We start from the raw sequence: 22011 nt of genomic DNA, 5'->3' as shown, positions 1-22011 counted from the left end.
TAATTTAAAGTGCTTGTTTTAGTATACTTTCTGTGAAAACTTGGATGTTTCTCAAACACTAAACATAAATCTACTTTATTATCCAGAAACTTAATTTGTATGTATTTATACAGAGTGTCTGAAAATATTTGCCTACAAAAGACAGACACAAAAAATGCTCATTATAGCATGTTTCATAATAATAGATTATTGAAGTAACCTAAATTCACAAAGAACATGTAAGAATATGTGCTCTATTTAAAATAAGTCCTGCTCAGCCTTAGATGTATGAACTGTGAATGGCTGTATTCAACAAAGAAAAGGCATAAACACATGTATTGAATGAAGACAGACAGAATAGTATTTACTCTGTTATTCTAGTCCCGAAATTTACTAATTAATACTAAGGAAGAATAAGGTCAAGAGCCAAGTAAAAGGTTATCTCTGCAAAGAGAAAGGGAGAAGACAGAGAGGGACAAGTGGGTTGCAAGGGATTTGGGAATGTTTGCTCCTCCTTTGCGGACTAGATTTTCTCTGGTTTGTATTTATCACAGCCCATTGCATCCCAAACATTTTGGGCTGAACTCTGTTCTTTTCAAAATTCAAATGCTGAGGTCACAGCTCCATGTACTTTAGGAATATGGCTTTTTCTTTTTTAAGAACAAAAGATGACTTAGGTACAGTGATTTCCATATAAGATCCTAATTAGAATAAGCAGTCTCTTAAATGATTTAGAGCACAAAGAGGTCTTAGAAGTGCAAAGGTCAAGACAGTCCCGTCCACAATTCCAGCATCAGAGGAACACTCTTTACTGCCTACCTTGGGTTTAAACCTCTAGACTCTCTCTAAGGTGGATTTCTCCTCCTTAAAACACATAGCTTATGACAGTCATTAGCAAAGAGACTAAGAAAATTTATAGAAATATAAAACTATCTGGCACCCAGCAAGATAAAATCATAATGTTCATCATCTAAACAAAACTTGCCTACCATGCCAGGAAGAGGAAATAGTTGACTGGGTGATGGTGAACCCATTGTTAGCTGTAGTGCAGATATTACAGAGCTAGAGTTAGTAGAGAAGGCTCTGAAAATGCAGGTAGTACAACATTTAAAATGTCCTAGAACTGAAAAAAACGAGATTAAACATGTTAAATGTAGACATGAAAAATAGAAAAATGATACTCATTATTTAGTGATGAAACCTATAATGTCTGAGTTAAGGTGTCAATATATGTATGTTTTCCTTTGAATTTGTATTATTTATGCATGAATGTGGGATATACTCACAAAAAGTGTCTGAAAATTTCTGGTTTTAATTACATTTCACAGTAAATGTGTTCTGCAATGTGAGTTATGTTCACATTTAACTGTGCGGTATTTAACAACATCCAGAAAACTGTTTTATAACTTATTCTCTTGTCAATATTAAGAACCAATTTCTTTACATGAGTTTGAGACTGAAGTATAAATGTTTCAAGGAAAGAAATGTCTTGGGGTGATTGGGAATGCAGATCAACCTTGGGCTCTGACGTTCAACAAACTCTTTCATAGGACTGGACTCCAAGTCTTCTAGTACACAATGTGCACACCTCATATCATTGCTTATAAAGTGAGTTAAATGGAACCTTGTCAGAATCATAATAAGTGAGGGTTTTTTTTCAGTTTTTAAAATCTATGTGGAACATTAAACATGACAGAAGTAGAAAAAATCTCTTATGAAGTCCTCTATGAAAGGAAATTGTGACAGGTTCCTTCCTAATTAGACAGAAACTGTTCCATCTCCCAGCGAGAATACACAGTGTAACTGGGGCTTCATAGAATGAATTCCTTAGTGTTCCTTCTATTTCTATTTTTTGCAATAGTTTGAAGAGTATTGGTATTGGGTATTCTTTGAAGATCTGGTAGCATTCTGAACTAGACCTATCTGGTCCTGGGCTTTTTTTTGGTGGGGAGGCTTTTTTTTTCTTATATATATATTTTTTCTATATTCTTTGTTTACATTCCAAATGCTTTCCCCTTTTCCAGATCCCCTTCCCCTCCCATATAGCCCATAAACCTTCTTTTCTCCACCCATTCTCCAATCACCTCCCTCCTTTTTCTCTGTCCTTATATTCCCCTCCAATGCTAGATCAATCCTTTCCAGGATCAGGACCCTCTCCATACTTCTTCATGGGAGTCATTTGTTATGTGATTTGTGCCTTGGGTATTCAGAGCTTCTGGGCTAATTAATATCCACTTATCAGAGATTGCATTCCATGTGTATTCTTTTGTGATCGGGTTACCTCACTTAGGATGATATTTTCCAGATCAAACCATTTGCCTAAAAGTTTTGTGAATTCATTGTTTCTAATTGCTGAGTAGTATTCCATTGCGTAAATATACCACATTTTCTGTATCCATTCCTCCTTTGAGGGTCATCTGGGTTCTTTCCAGCTTCTGGCTATTAAAAATAAGGCTGCTATGAACATAATGGAGCATGTGCCTTTATTTCATGCCAGGGAATCCTTTGGGTATATGCCCAGAAGAGGTATAGCAGGGACCTCCGGAAGTGTCATGTCCAGTTTTCTGAGGAACTGGCAGACTGATTTCCAAAGTGGTTGTATCATCTTACAACCCTGCTGTCTCCTGAATTTTTGACCTTAGCCATAGAATAGCTTTCAACAAAGGAACAAACAAAAGGAGGCGAAGACTTCCTCCCCACCCCCACCCCCATAACCCTCCCCCAGCAATGGGCAAAGAGATACCTCGTTGGTGGTGTGGCTCTTATATCAGATATCAGAGCGGAAGGCAGTCCTTTGTTCATCCTAGCTTGATACCCGGCTTGGTGACCAAAAGCTGTCTTATGCCTAGGACTCATAAAAGTCAAATCCAGGCAGCTCACTCAATGCAAGAGGATGAAGACAGACAGAGAAACCTGCAGACCACCACCCCACCAACAGACCTGCCCTCTAGCTCATGACAAATGTGGGCCATAGATACCTGCTCGCCACCCTGCTGTGCAGCATGGATGGCAAACGTCACCAGCTGCTTCTAATTCTTTAGGAGTTATGGGACTGTTTATATGGCTTATCTGATACTTACTTAACTTTGATATTTGGTATCTGTCTAGAAAATTGTCCATTTCATCCAGATTTTCCAGTTGTATTGAGTATAGGCTTTTGTAGTAGGATCTGATGATTATTTGAATTTCTTCAGTTTCTGTTGTTATATCTATCTTTTCATTTCTGATTTTGTTAATCTGGGTACTGTCTGTGTGCTCTCTGGTTAGTGTGGGTAAGGGTTCATCTATCTTGTGGATTTTCTCAAAGAACGAGCTCCTGGTTTTGTTGATTCTTTGTATAGTTCTCTTTGTTTCTACTCAGTTGATTTCAGTCCTGAGTTTAATTGTTTCCTGCCATGCACTCCTCTTGGAAGTATTTGCTTCTTTTTGTTCTAGAGCTTTCAAGTGTGCTGCTAAGCTGCTAGTGTATGCTCTCTTCAGTTTCTTTTTGGAGGCACTCAGAACTATGAGTTTTTCTTTTAGCATGACTTTCATTGTGTCCCATAAGTTTGGGTATGTTGTGCCTTCATTTCCATTAAATTCTATAAAGTCTTTAATTTCTTTCTTTATTTCTTCCTTGACCAAGATATCATTGAATAGGGTGTTGTTCAGCTTCTATGTGTATAGGCTTTCTGTTGTTTTTGTTGTTATTGAAGACCAGTCTTAGTCTGTGATGATCTGATAGGATGCATGGGATTATGTCAATCTTCTTATATCTGTTGAGGCCTATTTGTTACGGATTATATGGTCAATATTGTAGAAGGTGCCATGAGGTGCTAAGAAGGTATATTCTTTTGTTTTAGGATGAAATGTTCTATTGGTATCTTTTAAATTCATTTGGTCCATAACATCTGTTAGTTTCAATGTGTCTCTGTTTAGTTTGTGTATCCATGGTCTGTCCATTTGATTAGAGTGGGTTGTTGAAGGCTCCCACTATTATTGTGTGAGGTGTGATGTATGCTTTGAGCTTTAGTAAAGTTCATTTTATGAATGTGGTTATCCTTGCATTTGGAGCATAGATGTTCAGAACTGAGGTCTTAATAGATTTTCCTTTGATGAGTATGAAGTGTCCTTCCTTACTGTTTTTGATAACTTTTGGTTGAGAGTTGATATTATTTGATATTAGAATGACTAATCCAGCTTGTTTCTTGGGACCATTTGCTTAAAAAATTGTTTTCCAGACCTTTACTCTGAGGTAGTGTCTGTCTTTGACACTGAGGTGCCTTTCTTGTATGCAGCAAAATACTGGGTCCTGTTTACATATGCAGTGGGTTAATCTATTTCTCTTTATTGAGGAATTGAGTCCATTGATGTTAGGAGATATTAAGGAATGGTTATTGTTTCTTCCTGTTATTTTTATGTTTGTATGTTTATCTTCTTTTGCATTTGTTGAAAGATTACTTTCTTGCCTTTTCTAGGGTGTACTTTCCCTCCTTGTGTTGATATTTTCCATCTACTTTCCTTTGCAGAGCTGGAATTGTGGAAAGATATTGTGTAAATTTGGTTTTGTCATGGAATATCTTGGTCTCTCCCTCGATGGTATTTGAGAGTTTTGCTGGGTATAGTAGTCTGGGCTGACATTTATATTCTTTTAGGATCTGTATGAGATTTTCCCAGGATCTTCTAGCTTTTATAGTCTCTGGAGAGAAGTCTGGTGTAATTCCGATAGGTCTGCCTTTATATGTTACTTGACCTTTTTCCTTTACTACTTTTAATATTCTTTATTTGTTTAGTACATTTGGTGATTTGACTATGATGTGACGAGAGGAATTTCTTTTCTGGTCCAATCTATTTGGAGTTCTGTAAGTCTCTTGAATGTTTATGAGCATCTCTTTCTTTAGGTTAGGGAAGTTTTCTTCTATAATTTTGTTGAAGATATTTACTGACCATTTAAGTTGGGGATCCTTACTTTCTTCTACACCTATTATCCTTAAGTTTGGTCTTCTCATTGTGTCCTAGATTTCCCTTAGATCAGTTTAAAATTTGCTCGGTTATGGGATACCAAAAGATGCCCAGAGACAAAGTGATAGAATTTGGCTTTTTGTAGGCTCCTTGACTTTACACTGAGAGGATCAGAGGGAGCAGACGCGCAGAAACCTTTTTCCACATTCAGGTACTTTTGGTTTTTTTGCTTCCTCTTTCTTTCTTGAAAGAAAGAAAGGAAGGAAGGAAGGAAGAAAGAAAGAAAGAAAGAAAGAAAGAAAGAAAGAAAGAAAGAAAGAAAGAAAGAAAGAAAAGGCTGCATGACAAAGTTATCAAGATATTTTTCTCTAACTTGACTTCAGGCACTCCAGTTTGAATTCTAGATGTTTATTTTCCTTTTTGTGCTTGGTCAGTTCTTCAGTGTCATAGCCTCTTCTTTGAGCCAGTGCAGAATCTTTTGGTATCAGAAATGTTATGTATCCAGTGGTCCTGATGCTGCATTGACTGTACTTGTTTGTGTCTTAGGAGAGATGCTCCTTGTCTTGCCATCTGCTTGATAGTGGGACATTACCAGCCCAGTATTGATTACAAAAGTGCAGTATTTGTTCAGAAGTGTCAGTGGGCTCATTATACACTTGAAATCTCTCTTCTTCATCTCCTTCTTTCTCTTTTTATTTTCTCAGTACTGGACTAGAGTTAGAGTCATTGGAAAGATGGTGTTTTACTTGATTTTTGATAAAGAAGCAAAAACTATGCAATAGAAAAAAGTGAGCTTTAACAAATGGTGCTGGTCTATTTGGCTATCCACATGTAGAATAATGCAAATAACTCCATGACTATCACCCTGCATAAAACTCAAGACCAAGTGGATCAAAGACCTCACTAGAAAAACCAGATACTCTTCTGTATCAGGACTTTAAGCATATTAGCCTGAGTCTCGGAGATGCACACTTTATGATTACAAAACTAGAATAATTTTCAATGATGCAATGAAGGAGAGATTGGCTTCGCCTTCTCCCGTACTTTTCTTTTTGTTTAATTGAAAGTGAATTCTTGACACTTATCGAGGGTAGCAGCAGCAGCAGTGGCTGGTCCAGCAGAAGGACCATCAGCAGTGGAACCAAGGTGACAGGGTCCAGGCAGGCCCTGCACCCACAACCACGGGCCATTGCTGGCCAGCCTGGCTGCAAGCAGCAGCAGATTTATGGTGCCTTTCACCACACAGAAGCCACTTCAGAACTCTGCCTCCCACCAGTCACGAGAGATTCGCCTCCATCTTGGTTCTTGGACTCTAGAGTAATCAGACAGACTGAGGTACACAAATATAAACCGAGGCCAACATCGCGGGGGTCTAAGCCCAATGGGCATTGGCCTGCACCCAGGCCCTGGCTGTTTGGGGGACCATCCCATGGACCAACCCATCCAGGAGGTTTTTTACCCGGGCCCGGTGCACACATAGCCATTTTGCCTACAGGACGCTAGAGAGTTCTAGTAGGCAAAGCCTGCTAACAGGCATAGCCCGGAAGATAACATAGCAGAGTGTAGGCTCCGACAGGCCCTGGACTGCCCCCAAGACCTGGGTTGTCCGGTGGGCCATCTGTGTGTCAACCCGGCCAAGAGGTTGTTAGCCCAGCAGACTCTCCCAGCACTTTCAGGGAGTGCACGCATACCTGCCATCCTGGCAACCTGACAGACCCAATTAACAGTTATAGCCCAAGGGGAACTTTTCTAGGCCCTTGGCCTCCCAGGCTTTTGCCTAGACTCAGGGCCTGAGCAGCTAGGCTAGCCTTGTGTGCACCAACCCGGTTGGGAGATCGGTTGCCCAGCAGAGTGATCAGCACATAGAAAAGGACTCCACTTCTGCCTGAGGCCTTGCCCCAGATTGTGTCTGTGGGCCAGATGGAACCCGTGTGCACCCCCAGGGAGCTCCGAAGGTGTATGTTGCTGTGACCTCGCCTGTGTTCCGCTCACTCCGCTGGGCAGCCGATTTCCCCAACCGGGCTGGCGCACACTAGGTTAGACTTGTCGCCCGGGCCCTGAGTCCAGGCAAACGCCTGGGAGGCCAAGGTCCGAGTAAAGTTCCCCTAGGGCTATGACTGTTATTTGGGTCCGCCAGGTGACCCGGATGGCGGGCGTGCGCGTCCGCGCTCCCCGAAAGCACCGGGAGAGTCTGTTGTGCTAATAACCTCCTGGGCGGGTTGACACACAGATGGCCCACCAAGCCGCCCAGTTCTTGGGGTCAGTCCTGTGCCTTTTGGGGCCTAGACCCCCGTTTTGTTCACAGACACAATCTAGGGCAAAGCACACTAGGGCTGCAAGGGCACCCAAGAGGAGGACAGGACATCAGCAATCTGCTACAGGGGAAACCCAGCCATCCAGTGTTGCAGAAATAGCCCCAGAGCCTCTCAGGAGGTTCAAACACCAGCCAGAGACAAGACCAACTAACTCCAGAGAACAAGATGGCAAAGGGCAAATGCAGGAATGCTACTAACAGAAATCTAGGCAATATGGCAGCATCTGAACCAAACTCTCCAACATCAGCAAGTCCTGGTTATGCCAACACACCAGAGAAACAAGATTTGGATTTAAAATCACTGGTCATGATGCTGCTAGAAGAACACAAAAAGGACATAAATGAATCTCTTAAAGAAATACAGGGGAACATGAATAAGCTAGAAACCTGTATAATGGAAACACAAAAATCACTTAAAGAAATGCAGGAGAATAAGGCTCAAGAGATAGAAGCCAATAAAGAAGAAACACACAGACACAAAAAAACCTTAAAGAAATGCAGGAGAACTTGAGTCAACAGGCAGAAGTCATGAAAGAGGTAACACAAAAATCTCTTAAAGAATTACAGGAACAATGAAAATGAAAACACAACATACCCAAATCTATGGGACACAATGAAAGCAGTGCTAAGAGGAAAACTCATAGCCCTGAGTGCCTCCAAAAAGAAAATGGAGAGAGCATACATTACCAGCTTAATGACACACCTGAAAGCCCTAGAACAAAAAGAAGCTATTTCGCCCAGGAGGAGTAGAAGGCAGGAAATCATCAAACTCAGGGCCGAAATCAATCAAGTAGAAACAAAGAGAACCATACAAAAAATCAACAATACCAGGAGCTGGTTCTTTGAGAAAATCAACAAGATAGATAAACCCTTAGCCAGAATGACCAAAGGGCACAGAGAAAGTATCCAAATTAACAAACTTAGAAATGAAAAGGGAGATATAACAACGGAAACTGAGGAAATCCAAAAAATCATCAGATCCTACTACAAGAGCCTATACTCAACACAACTGGAGAATCTGGAGGAAATGGACAATTTCCTTGACAGATACCAAATACCAAAATTAAATCAGGACCAACTAGACCATCTAAACAGTCCCATAAAGCCTAAAGAAATAGAAGGAGTCATAGAAAGTCTTCCAACCAAAAAAAGCACAGGACCAGATGGCTTCAGTGCAGAATTCTACCAGACCTTCAAAGAAGAGTTAACACCAATACTCTTCAAACTATTCCACAAAATAGAAACAGAAGGAACACTACCCAATTCCTTCTACGAAGCCACAATTACGCTGATACCAAAGCCACACAAAGATCCAACAAAGAAAGAGAACTTCAGACCAATTTCCCTTATGAACATCGATGCAAAAATACTCAATAAAATTCTTGCCAACCGAATCCAAGAACACATCAAAACGATCATCCACCATGATCAAGTAGGCTTTATCCCGGAAATGCAGGGTTGGTTCAATATACGGAAATCCATCAATACAATCCACTACATAAACAAACTCAAAGAACAAAACCACATGGTCATTTCATTGGATGCTGAAAAAGCATTTGACAAAATTCAGCATCCCTTCATGCTTAAAGTCTTGGAGAGAACAGGAATTCAAGGCTCATACCTAAACATAGTAAAAGCAATATACAGCAAACCGGTAGCCAGCATCAAACTAAATGGAGAGAAACTTGAAGCAATCCCACTGAAATCAGGGACCAGACAAGGCTGCCCCCTTTCTCCTTATCTTTTCAATATTGTACTTGAGATACTAGCTCGGGCAATTCGACAACATAAGGAGGTCAAAGGGATACAAATTGGAAAGGAAGAAGTCAAACTATCATTATTTGCAGACGACATGATCGTCTACCTAAGTGACCCAAAGAACTCCACTAGAGAGCTCCTACAGCTGATAAACAACTTCAGCAAAGTGGCAGGTTATAAAATCAACTCAAGCAAATCAGTGGCCTTCCTATACTTAAAGGATAAGCAGGCTGAGAAAGAAATTAGGGAAATGACCCCCTTCACAATAGCCACAAACAGTATAAAGTATCTTGGGGTGACTCTTACCAAACATGTGAAAGATCTGTATGACAAGAACTTCAAGACTCTGAAGAAGGAAATGGAAGAAGACCTCAAAAAATGGGAAAACCTCCCATGCTCATGGATCGGTAGAATCAATATAGTTAAAATGGCCATTTTGCCTAAAGCACTATACAGATTCAATGCAATACCCATCAAAATCCCAACTCAATTCTTCACAGAGTTAGAAAGAGCAACTATCAAATTCATCTGGAACAACAAAAAACCCAGGATAGCTAAAACTATTCTCAGCAACAAAAGGAAATCTGGGGGAATCAGTATCCCTGACCTCAAGCAATACTACAGAGCAATAGTGTTAAAAACTGCATGGTATTGGTACAGTGACAGGCAGGAGGATCAATGGAACAGGATTGAAGATCCAGAAATGAACCCACACACCTATGGCCACTTGATCCTCGACAAAGAGGCTGAAAACATCCAATGGAAAAAAGATCGCCTTTTCAACAAATGGTGCTGGTTCAACTGGAGGTCAGCATGCAGAAGAATGCGAATTGATCCATCCTTGTCTCCTTGTGCTAAGCTCAAATCCAAATGGATCAAGGACCTCCACATAAAGCCAGACACTCTGAAGCTAATAGAAAAGAAACTGGGGAAGACCCTTGAGGACATCGGTACAGGGAGAAAGTTTCTGAACAGAACACCAATAGCGTATGCTCTAAGAGCAAGAATTGACAAATGGGACCTCATAAAATTACAAAGTTTCTGTAAGGCAAAGGACACCATCAAGAGGACAAATCGGCAACCAACAAATTGGGAAAAGATCTTCACCAACCCTACATCAGATAGAGGGCTAATATCCAATATATATAAAGAACTCAAGAAGCTAGACTCCAGAAAACCAAACAACCCTATTAAAAAATGGGGTACAGAGTTAAACAAAGAATTCTCACCTGAAGAACTTCGGATGGCGGAGAAGCATCTTAAAAAATGCTCAACTTCATTAGTCATTAGGGAAATGCAAATCAAAACAACCCTAAGATTTCATCTTACACCAGTCAGAATGGCTAAGATTAAAAATTCAGGAGACAGCAGGTGTTGGAGAGGGTGTGGAGAAAGAGGAACACTCCTCCACTGCTGGTGGGGTTGCAAATTGGTACAACCACTCTGGAAATCAGTCTGGCGGTTCCTCCGAAAACTGGGTACCTTACTTCCAGAAGATCCTGCTATACCACTCCTGGGCATATACCCAGAAGACTCCCCACCATGTAATAAGGATACATGTTCTACTATGTTCATAGCAGCCCTATTTGTAATTGCCAGATGCTGGAAAGAACCCAGGTATCCCTCAACAGAAGAGTGGATGCAAAAAATGTTGTATATCTACACAATGGAGTACTATTCAGCCATTAGAAACAATGAATTCATGAAATTCTTAGGCAAATGGATGGAGCTAGAGAATATCATACTAAGTGAGGTAACCCAGACTCAAAAGGTGAATCATGGTATGCACTCACTAATAAGTGGATATTAACCTAGAAAACTGGAATACCCAAAACATAATCCACACATCAAATGAGGTACAAGAAGAAAGGAGGAGTGGCCCCTGGTTCTGGAAAGACTCAGTGAAACAGTATTCAGCAAAACCAGAACGGGGAAGTGGGAAGGGGTGGGTGGGAGGACAGGGGAAGAGAAGGGGGTTTGCGGGACTTTCGGAGAGTGGGGGGGCTAGAAAAGGGGAAATCATTTGAAATGTAAATAAATTATATCAAATAATAAAAAAAAAAGAAAAGAAAAGGAGAAAGAAAACCTAAATTTTAAACTCAGTACCAATTCTTAATCCTGATGCAAATAAACAGAACCAGTACTTTGAAAAAAAATAAAAAGAATTACAGGAAAACACAAACAAACAAATGAAGGAACTGAGCAAAACCATTCTGGATCTAAAAACAGAAGTAGAAACAGCTAAGAAATCACAAAGGGAGACAACTTTGGAGATAGAAAACCTTGAGAAGAAATCAGGGGCCATAGATGCAAATATCAAAAACAGAATACGAGAGATGGAAGAAAGAATCTCAGATGCCAAAGATACCATAGAAACCATTGACACAACAGTCTGAGAAAATGCAAAATGCAAAAAGCTTGTATCCCAGAACATCCAGGAAATCCAGGATACAATGAGAAGACCAAACCTAAGGATTATAGGTATAGATGAGAGTGAAGATTTACAACTGAAAGGGCCAGCAAATATCTTCAACAAAATTATTGAAGAAAACTTTCCCAACTTAAAGAGAGAGATGCCTATGAATATACAAGAAGCCTACAGAACTCCAAACAGACTGGACCTGAGCAGAAATACCTCTTGCCACATAATAATCAAACCCCAAATGCACTAAAGAAAGAAAGAATATTAAAGGCAGTAAGAGAAAAAGGCCAAGTAACGTATAAAGGAAGACCTATCAGAATCGCACCAGACTTCTCACCAGAGACCATGAAAGCTAGAAGATCCTGGGCAGATCTCATGCAGACTCTAAGAGAACACAAATGTCAGCCAAGACTACTATACCCAGCAAAACTTTCAATCACCATAGATGGAGAAAGCAAGCTATTCCATGACAAAACCAAATTTACACAATATTTTTCCACAAACCCAGCCCTACAAAGGATAATAGGAGGAAAATACCAATGCAAGGAGGTAAACTTCACCCTGGAAGCCAGATAGTTACCTTCCTTCATCAAACCCAAAAGAAGATAACCACTCAAATATAAAAATAACATCAAAAATGACAGGAAGTAATAATCACTATTCCTTAATATCTCTTAACATCAATGGACTCAATTCCCCAATAAAAGATATAGACTAACAGACTGGATAAGGAAACAGGATCCTAGATTTTGCTGCATACAGGAAACACACCTAAATGTCAAAGACAAAAACTACCTTAGAGTAAAAGGCTGGAAGACAATTTTACATTCCAATTGTCTTGGCAAACGAGCCGGAGTAGCCATTCTAATATCAGATAAAATTGACTTTCAACCTAAAGTCATCAAAAGAAACACTGAGGGACACTTCTTGCTGGTCAAAGGAAAAATCCACCAAGAAGAACATTCAATTCTGAACATCTATGCGCCAAATGCAAGGGCACCCTCATTCGTAAAAGAAACTTTACTAAAGCTCAAAACACACATTTCACCTAACACAATAATTGTGGGTGGCTTCAACACTGCACTTTCCTCAATGGACCGATCAGGAAAACAGAAACTAAACAGGGACACAGTAAAACTAATTGAGGCTTTGGACTAATTGGATTTCACTGATATTTATAGAACATTTCACCCTAAAGCAAAAGAATATACCTTTTTCTCAGCACCTCATGGTACCTTCTCCAAAATCGACCATATAATTGGTCACAAGACAGACCTCAAAAAATATAAGAAGATCGAACTAATCTCATGCCTATCAGATCACTATGGTGTAAGAGTGGTTTTCAATAGCAACAAAAACAACAGAAAGCCCACATACACATGGAGGCTGAACAATACTCTACTCAATGACACCTTGGCCAAAGAAGAAATAAAGAAAGAAATCAGAGACTTTTTAGAATTTAATGAAAATAAAGGCACAACATACCCAAATCTTTGGGACACAATGAAAGCAGTGCTAAGAGGAAAACTCAGCCCCGAGTACCTCCAAAAAGAAAATGGAGAGCATACACTAGCAGCTTAATGACACACCTGAAAGCCCTGGAACAAAAAGAAGTCAATTCCCCTAGGAAGAGTAGAAGACAGGAAATCTTCAAACTCAGGCTGAAATCAATCAAGTGGAAACAAAGAGAACCATATGAAGAATTAACGAATCCAGGAGCTGGTTCTTTGAAAAAAATCAATAAGATAGATAAACCCTTAGCCAGACTGACCAAAGGGCACAGAGAAAGTATCCAAATTAACAAAATTAGAAATGAAAAGGGGGATATAACAACAGAAACTGAGGAAATCAAAAAAAAATCACCAGATCCTACTACAAAAGCCTATACTCAACACAACTGGAGAATCTGGAGGAAATGGACAATTTCCTTGACCGATACCAAATAGCAAAATTAAATCAGGACCAAATAGATCATCTAAACAGTCCCATAACCCCTAAAGAAATAGAAGTTGTCATAGAAAGTCTTCCAACCAAAAAAAGCACAGGACCAGATGCAGTTTTTTTCAGTGCAGATTTCTATCAGACCTTCACAGAAGACCTAGCACCAATACTCTTCAAACTATTCCACAAAATAGAAACAGAAGGAACACTACCCAATTCCTTCTACGAAGCCACAGTTATGCTGATACCAAAACCACACAAAGATCCAACAAAGAAAGAGAACTTCAGACCAATTTCCCTTATCAACATCGATGTAAAAATACTCCATAAAATTCTTGCCAACCGAATCCAAGAACACATCAAAACGATCATCCACCATGATCAAGTAGGCTTTATCCCAGGGATGCAGGGTTGGTTCAATATACGGAAATCCATCAATGCAATCCACTACATAAACAAACTCAAAGAAAAAAACCACATGGTCATTTCATTAGATGCTGAAAAAGCATTTGACAAAATTCAACATCCTTTCATGCTTAAAGTCCTGGAAAGAACAGGAATTCAAGGCCCATACCTAAACATAGTAAAAGCAATATCCAGCAAACCAGTAGCCAGCATCAAACTAAATGGAGAGAAACTTGAAGCAATCCCACTAAAATCAGGGACTATAGACAGGGCTGCCCCCTTTCTACTTATCTTTTCAATATTGTACTTGAGGTACTAGCTTGGGCAATTCGACAACATAAGGAGGTCAAAGGGATACAAATTGGAAAGGAAGAAGTCAAACTATCATTCTTTGCAAATGATATGATAGTCTACCTAAGTGACCCAAAGAACTCCACTAGAGAACTCCTACAGCTGATAAACAATTTCAGCAAAGTGGCACGTTATAAAATCAACTCAAGCAAATAAGTAGCCTTCCTATACTCAAAGTATTAGCAGGCTGAGAAAGAAATTAGGGAAATGACACCCTTCACAATAGCCACAAACAGTATAAAGTACCTTGGGGTGACTCTTACTAAACATGTGAAAGATCTGTATGACAAGCACTTGAAGACTATGAAGAAGGAAATGGAAGAAGACCTCAAAAAATGGAAAAGCCTCTCATGCTCATGGATCAGCAGGATTAATATAGTTAAAATGGCCATTTTGCCAAAAGCAATATACAGATTCAACGCAATACCCATCAAAATCCCAATTCAATTCTTCACAGAGTTAGAAAGAGCAATCCTCAAATTCATCTGGAATAACAAAAAACCCAGTATAGCTATTCTCAACAATAAAAGAAATTCTGGGGGTATCAGTATCCCTGATCTCAAGCAATACTACAGAGAAATAGTGTTAAAAACTGCATGGTATTTGTACAGTGACAGGCAGGCAGATCAATGGAACAGGATTGAAGATCCAGAAATGAACTCACACACCTATGGCCACTTGATCCTCCACAAAGTGGCTGAAAACATCCAATGGAAAAAAGATAGCCTTTTCAACAAATGGTGCTGGTTCAACTGGAGGTCAGCATGCAGAAGAATGCGAATTGATCCATCCTTGTCTCCTTGTACTAAGCTCAAATCCAAATGGATCAAGGACCTCCACATAAAGCCAGACACTCTGAAGCTAATAGAAAAGAAACTGGGGAAGACCCTTGAGGACATCGGTACAGGGGGAAAGTTTCTGAACAGATCACCAATAGTGTATGCTCTAAGATCAATAATTGACAAATGGGACCTCATAAAATTACAAAGGTTCTGTAAAGCAAAGGACACCATCAAAAGGACAAATCGGCAACCAACAAATTGGGAAAAGATCTTCACCAACCCTACATCTGATAGCGGGCTAATATCCAATGTATATAAAGAACTCAAGAAGTTAGATTCCAGAAAACCAAATAACCCTATTAAAAATGGGGTACAGAGTTAAACAAAGAATTTTCACCTGAAGAACTTCGGATGGCGGAGAAGCATCTTAAAAAATTCTCAACTTCATTAGTCATTAGGGAAATGCAAATAAAAACAACCCTAAGATTTCACCTTACACCAGTCAAAATGGCGAAGATTAAAAATTCAGGAGACAGCAGGTGTTGCCGAGGATGTGGAGAAAGAGGAACACTCCTCCACTGCTGGTGGGGTTGCAAATTGGTACAACCACTCTGGAAATCAGTCTGGCAGTTCCTCCGAAAACTGGGCACCTCACTTCCAGAAGATCCTGCTATACCACTCCTGGTCATATACCTAGAAGATTCCCCAGCATGTAATAAGGATACATGTTTCACTATGTTCATAGCAGCCCTATTTATAATTGCCAGAAGCTGGAACGAACCCAGGTATCCCTCAACAGAAGAATGGATGCAAAAAATGTGGTATATATACACTATGGAGTACTATTCAGCCATTAGAAACAATGAATTCATGGAATTCTTAGGGAAATGGATGGAGCTGGAGAACATCATACTAAGTGAGGTAACCCAGATTCAAAAGATGAATCATGGTATGCACTCACTAATAAGTGGATATTAACCTAGAAAACTGAAATACCCAAAACATAATCCACACATCAAATGAGGTACAAGAAGAACGGAGGAGTGGCCCCTTGTTCTGGAAAGACTCAGTGAAGCAGTATAGGGTAAAACCAGAACAGGGAAGTGGGAAGGGGTGGGTGGGAAAACAGGGGGAGGGAAGGGGGCTGATGGGACTTTCGGGGAGTGGGGGTCTAGAAAAGGGGAAATCATTTGAAATGTAAATAAAAAATATATCGAATAAAAAAAAAAGGAAAACCAGATACACTAAATCTGATATAATGGAAAGTGTGTAATAGCTATGAATATATTGGCCAGGAGACAATTTTCTGAATAGAACCCTTACTGCTTAGGCACTAAGATAAACAATAAATGGGACCTCATGTAGCTGAAAGTCTTCTAAGACACCAGATTCCATCAAAGGATGGAGCAGCAGCCTGCAGAATGAGAAAAGATTTTTTTCCAATCCTACATCCAACAGAAGGCTGATATCTAAAATACATAAAGACCTCAAGAAATTAGGCATTAACAAACCAAATAACTCAATTAAAAGGTGGAGTACAGATATAAATAGAATTCTCCACAGAGAACAATTTAATGTCTGAGAAGCACTTAAAGAAATGGTTAACCTCCTTTGTCCTCAGGGAAATGCAAATCAAAACAACTCTGAGATTCCATCTTATACCCATCAGAATGGCTGGCTAAGTTCAAAACCTCAAGTGACAGCTCCTACTGGTGAGGATGTGGATTAAGGTGAATATTCCTTCATTGCTAATGGGTGCGCAAGTATGTACAACCATTTTATAAATCAATTTGGCAGTTTCTCAGAAAATTGCAAATAGATCTATCTCAAGAACCAGCTATACCATTCCTGTGCATATATTCAAAAGTTGTCCCACCATATCACAAGGACACTTGCTCAACTATGTTCAAAGCATCTTAATTTGTAAAAGCCAAAAAGCGGAAACAACCTAGGTGTGTGCCTTAACCAGAGAATGGATAAATAAATGTGGTACATTTACATATGAACTATTAATAAGCTATTAAAATAAATGTCATTATGAAATTTTCAGACAAATGAATGGAACCATAAAGATCATTCTTAGTGAGGTAATCCTGACCCAGAAAGACATACATGGTTTGTACTCGCTTATAAGTGGATATTAGCCATAAAGTATTGGATAAGCCTTCTACAATCCACAGACTCAAACTAAGGAGGGCTCAAAAGGGGATGTTTGAATGTCAATGAGAAGGGGAAATAGAATAGATACCCAAGTGTTGGGGGTGGATAGAGGGGGGGCAGGAGAGGGAGTTGTAGAGGGATAGAGGGATCAATTATCTGAAAGACAGAGGGAAAGACAAGTGGGTGGGGCAACTGGAATCTGTGAGCGGTCATCTCTGGGACAAGATAGAAATCTAAAACAATGGAAACTCACAGGAATCTATGAAGGTAACCCTAGCTAGTACTTCTAACAATGGGGATATGAATTCTGAAAAGGCCATTACTTGTAACCATGCAAGATTTCCAATGGAGGGATTAAAAACACCAACCCAGCAACAAAACCTTAGACATAATTGGCCCGACCTACAAGGTGTACAAGGGATAGATAATGATAGAGAAGATAGCGATGGAATGGCCAACCTATAACTGTCCTAGCATGAGATCTATGTCAGAGGGAGCCCACCCCTGACACTATTAATGATATTCTGCTATACTTGCAAGACATGACCCTGGCATAACTATCATCTGAAAGGCTTCACCTATCAATTGATGGAAACTGATGCAGAAACTCACAGCCAAACATTAGTGGAGCATTGGGAATTATGCCAAAATGTGTAGGAAGGATTGAGGGAGCTAGAGAGGTCAAGGATACCACAAGAAAACCTACAGAATGAACTAACCTGGGCCCATGGTGCCCCCCAGAGACTGAACCACCAATCATAGACCATGCATTAAATTGACTTAGGGTCTTTGCACTTATGTAACAGATGTGCAGCTTGATCTTCATGTGAGACTCCTAACAGCAGGAGCGGGTGCTGTCTCTGACTCTGTTGCCTGCCTTTGGATCCATTTCCCCTAATATGCTGCCTTGTTTAGCTTCAATAGCAGAAGATGCACCTAGGGCAACTTGGCTAGTCGATATCCATGGGTGGCCTCCCGTTTTTTCAGGAGAAAGGGGGCATGAGAGGAGAGGAAGGAAGCTGCAATCTAAATGGAAAGTAAATAATTTTTTTTTTTTTGGTTTTTTTTGGATTTGGTTTTTTTCGAGACAGGGTTTCTCTGTGTAGCCCTGGCTGTCCTGGAATTCACTCTGTAGACCAGGCTGGCCTCGAACTCAGAGATCCGCCTGCCTCTGCCTCCCAGAGTGATGGGATTACAGGCGTGCACCACCACCGCCCAGCGAAAGTAAATACATTTAATAACAAAAAATGCCGCCTTTAGTTTTATGGAAATATTATCTATAAAATCGGTAATAATCATAAAATTTAAGGAATGCATTTCTAACTTATGAAAGGGAATATCTTCCAATAATGGATTTCTCAGAAATTTATGGTTTATGATGATTCCAGTGTCTTTCTTTAATATTCTCCCTACCACCTAGCATAAAATTCCTTGAAATGCTTGGATGATATCTTCTGCATGTCACAGTAACTCATAGTCTTCCTTTTCCAAATACTGCCTTTCGTTACAGATATGGAAATGGTGTTAGACATGTGAATTGAACTTGTGACCTCACATAAAGTTTGCACACACACACACACACACACACACACACACACAGAGAGAGAGAGAGAGAGAGAGAGAGAGAGAGAGAGAGAGAGAGAGAGAGAGAGAGACAGACAGACAGACAGACAGAGACAGACAGACAGAGACAGAGACACAGAGACACAGAGAGACACAGTGAGTCAGACACATATGAAACTAGAATAACATTTAATGAAAGTCTTCCTGTGTCCAAAGACTTTCAATGGGCAGCTATGGTTATATTATAAAAGAAAACTGAAATGGTTATTTGTAACAACCCTACTTGTAATACAAAGAAAACTCACAAATTTATAGCTTACACTGAGAAAGTCTGTCACTATGCAGTCATGGTTGGTCACTGACTGAGGAATTATATTAATAAGCAATGTTTTCAAATGAAAGAAAGAATTAACATCAAAGAATTTTATTTTATTTTGTTACCATACATTTTTTCCTAGTTTAGTTTTCCTTCACTGACTAATGTAGGTCTTTAACCCTTTTCATTAAAGTAGTACAATATATTATTTAGCATTCACCGTGTCATAATCATTTTGTTATAACAATCATCTACCAGTATGACAGTCAACCATCTAACCATTACACAGTTAAAAGCCATCATTAATGTTTAAGAAAAATTACTTTTCCTAGCTTTTTAGTTACTATGCACACAATAATTACTTTCAAAGATATAAACACACAGTTTAATTGTGCTATAGTCTGTAAAACTGCTTTTCATTTTGATCTTACAAGTATGCATATGTGCTGCCCGTCTCCTCAGAGCACAGTTGAACTTGTGAGGATCTGCCTTCTGGTGTCGTTACCGCTTACTTTGCCAGTGTTCCTTATTAAATGTGTGGGGAGGATGCAGACTGTGCTGAGGGGATAGGAATACAGTTCAGATGGCAGAGAGCTTACGCAGCATGAAGGGACCTTTGTTCCGTCCCTGGCACTACAGAAACCCAGCATGGTGGTGCTCTCCTGTGCTAGCATCACCCAGGAAACGGAGGCAGGAGGAAGAGAAGTTTATGGTCATGCTCAGCTGCAGGAGAGTTAGAGGCCAGTGCGATTGTGTGAGAGCTGATCCAGAGCAAGGTGAGACTGTGCTCTGAGGAACTGCTTTCTAGTAGCAGGATTTTGCCTCGTAGAATCGTTTGGGTGATGATCCAGGGGCATTGGGCACTGTCCTTGGCAGCCACTATGCCCCCTCTACTGTCATTCTACCTGAAATCACAGCATGTGTTTGCTCAGCACAGAGACTAAAGGAAGGCAAGTTCCAAGAAGAAAACAGAGCTGGAATAAAGAACTGGAAACCACTCTCCTCCTGACAAACAGTCCTTTTGTACAACTGTGCCTAGATGCACTTGAAAAAAATCCTAGCATGTAGAAAAATGCCTTTGGACCTGAAAAGCATTTTTAAACTGCGTAAATGTGGTAGACAATTAGTTTTTCTTTTTACCAAAAAGGCATGGTTGAGCAACTTCTTGCTACAAGAATAGTTCAGTGTTTCACTGAGTTGTAACCTGACAAAACATATGTCTTATAGTGACCTTGTTAATCGGTGTAAGTTTAAAATTTTGCTAAAAGTTTAAAAGTTTGCTAAAAGTTTGATTAAACAAAAAATTTATTCTTCCAGTGCCAGTCATTTAAAATTATTATTAATACTTCAAATTTTCCCAAACTAGAAAGTAAAATACTAAATTCAATCCTGCAAGGTTTGTATTTTATCTTTTTATATAAGGTTTAGACTGATAGATTTTTGCATGTCACATTTTGTCCTGAAACAAATTTTATATATATATATATATATATATATATGTGTGTGTGTGTGTGTGTGTGTGTGCAAATATATATAACCCAAATACTACTATGTATTAATACAGCAATATAACAAACATGTTATATTTGTTATATTATTATACATAACAAATAACAAATAATTATATATAACAAATAATATATTATATACAATATATACAGATATATTATATTATATAGATACATATTATATTTTATTACATATATAAAATAAACAGGTTACAGGGCACATAAGATAATAAGCATTTCATAGTATCTTAAATTTAGTTTTCTGTTGTTTCTTTACAACATTGTTAACATTTCAGCCTTGAATTAATTGCTTTGTTAATTATTTCTCAGTAAAACAATGAAATGAAAAGAATTTAATATATAAAGTAATATTTTCATATTGTTATAAAACATGTTTTCTTTTTAACATGCTTTATTTACAGTGCTTTACTGTTTAGAATTCACTGCACTAGCATATAATTATACACTTTAATGAGATTAGCCACTGCTGTGACTTAAACTGAATGTACCTTGGCTTTTAGATTTCAAGATCATGAAAGTGTCAGGGAATGGAAAATGCTTGGCAAGTTGAGCACTCTGTGAACACAAAGAGACTATGAAATATTTAGGCAAATACTTACTGAGAGGCTGTTCATGTGTGTCCACATGGAGTAGGAAAAAATGTGCTTCAAGAGGACATAAAATGCAAAGATCAGCTCAGAGAATTGTGCTGTTCTCAGCAATGTTTGTGCCTTCATCTGCAAAACCGGTTCTTCCTTGTGTGCTAACGGCATTGTAGTAAAGTTATTGAATGGTGGGGAGAAGCTTGACGAAGCCTGGGAACGTGCCTTCAGAGACTAATGAAAATTTAAGAAACAATAATGCGAGAAAATACTGAAATGAGAACAATGGGTTGAACTTACTCTGTAAAAAATGCTAGACAATTAACTTGCTATTCTGTTTAGAGGTAGGGAATAATGATCCAGGCATGCTAGCACTGGGGGTGGGGGGGTGGACAGAGGCGGCATCTCTATCACTCCCTCACTAGTCTCATTTGTCAACTGTCTCCAGCATTCATGGTCAAGACAGCTGAACTAAACCAGATCTGTTCTCAAGCTTTTACAATTTAATGAGAATTTCCTTATTGAAATACAAAATGGACAAAATAAGTACAAATATTTTAAAGGATTGTTTAGATTTATGTGGATAGGAAATTTTAAAAGTTTCGCTGTGGCATATTTTAGACAGAGGATGGCATACTAAATCATTAAGGATGGTCATGGTGATGATTTATTTTTCAAATTTTTTTTAATATAAGGTAGTTTAGGTATCTTTATGACATTCTTTCACACTTTCTTATTCATTAAGATCAAAACATCATGGTGCTGGACAGATGGCTCAATGGTTAAGAACGCTCACGGCTCTTGCAGAAGAGTGTTTTGATTGTCAACACCCACATCATATGATTCATAATTAAGTGTAACTCCAACCCTAGGGGAGTCAATGCTCTCTTCTTGCCTCTGTGGTCATGTGTGTGGGCATGTGTGTATCCACATGGGTGTGGACATAAACGCACATGCACATACAAACAC

The 22011-nt window shown here is 39.2% G+C and overlaps 1 protein-coding gene and 1 non-coding gene across 2 annotated transcripts in view; both read left to right on the top strand.

Annotated features, from left to right (window-relative positions):
- The window catches only part of Spag16 (sperm associated antigen 16), a 979959-nt gene that overhangs the window by 206131 nt on the left and 751817 nt on the right, over positions 1-22011 (top strand). The window lies entirely within an intron of this gene.
- Positions 2697-2837, top strand: LOC127693134 (small nucleolar RNA SNORA48). Its single transcript, XR_007979609.1, has one exon. It is a non-coding gene; the product is annotated as a small nucleolar RNA SNORA48 (small nucleolar RNA).

Source organism: Apodemus sylvaticus, chromosome 9, assembly GCF_947179515.1.
Source record: "Apodemus sylvaticus chromosome 9, mApoSyl1.1, whole genome shotgun sequence".
Classification (NCBI taxonomy): Eukaryota; Metazoa; Chordata; class Mammalia; order Rodentia; family Muridae; genus Apodemus; species Apodemus sylvaticus.
This window is presented reverse-complemented; position numbering and strand designations above follow the sequence as displayed.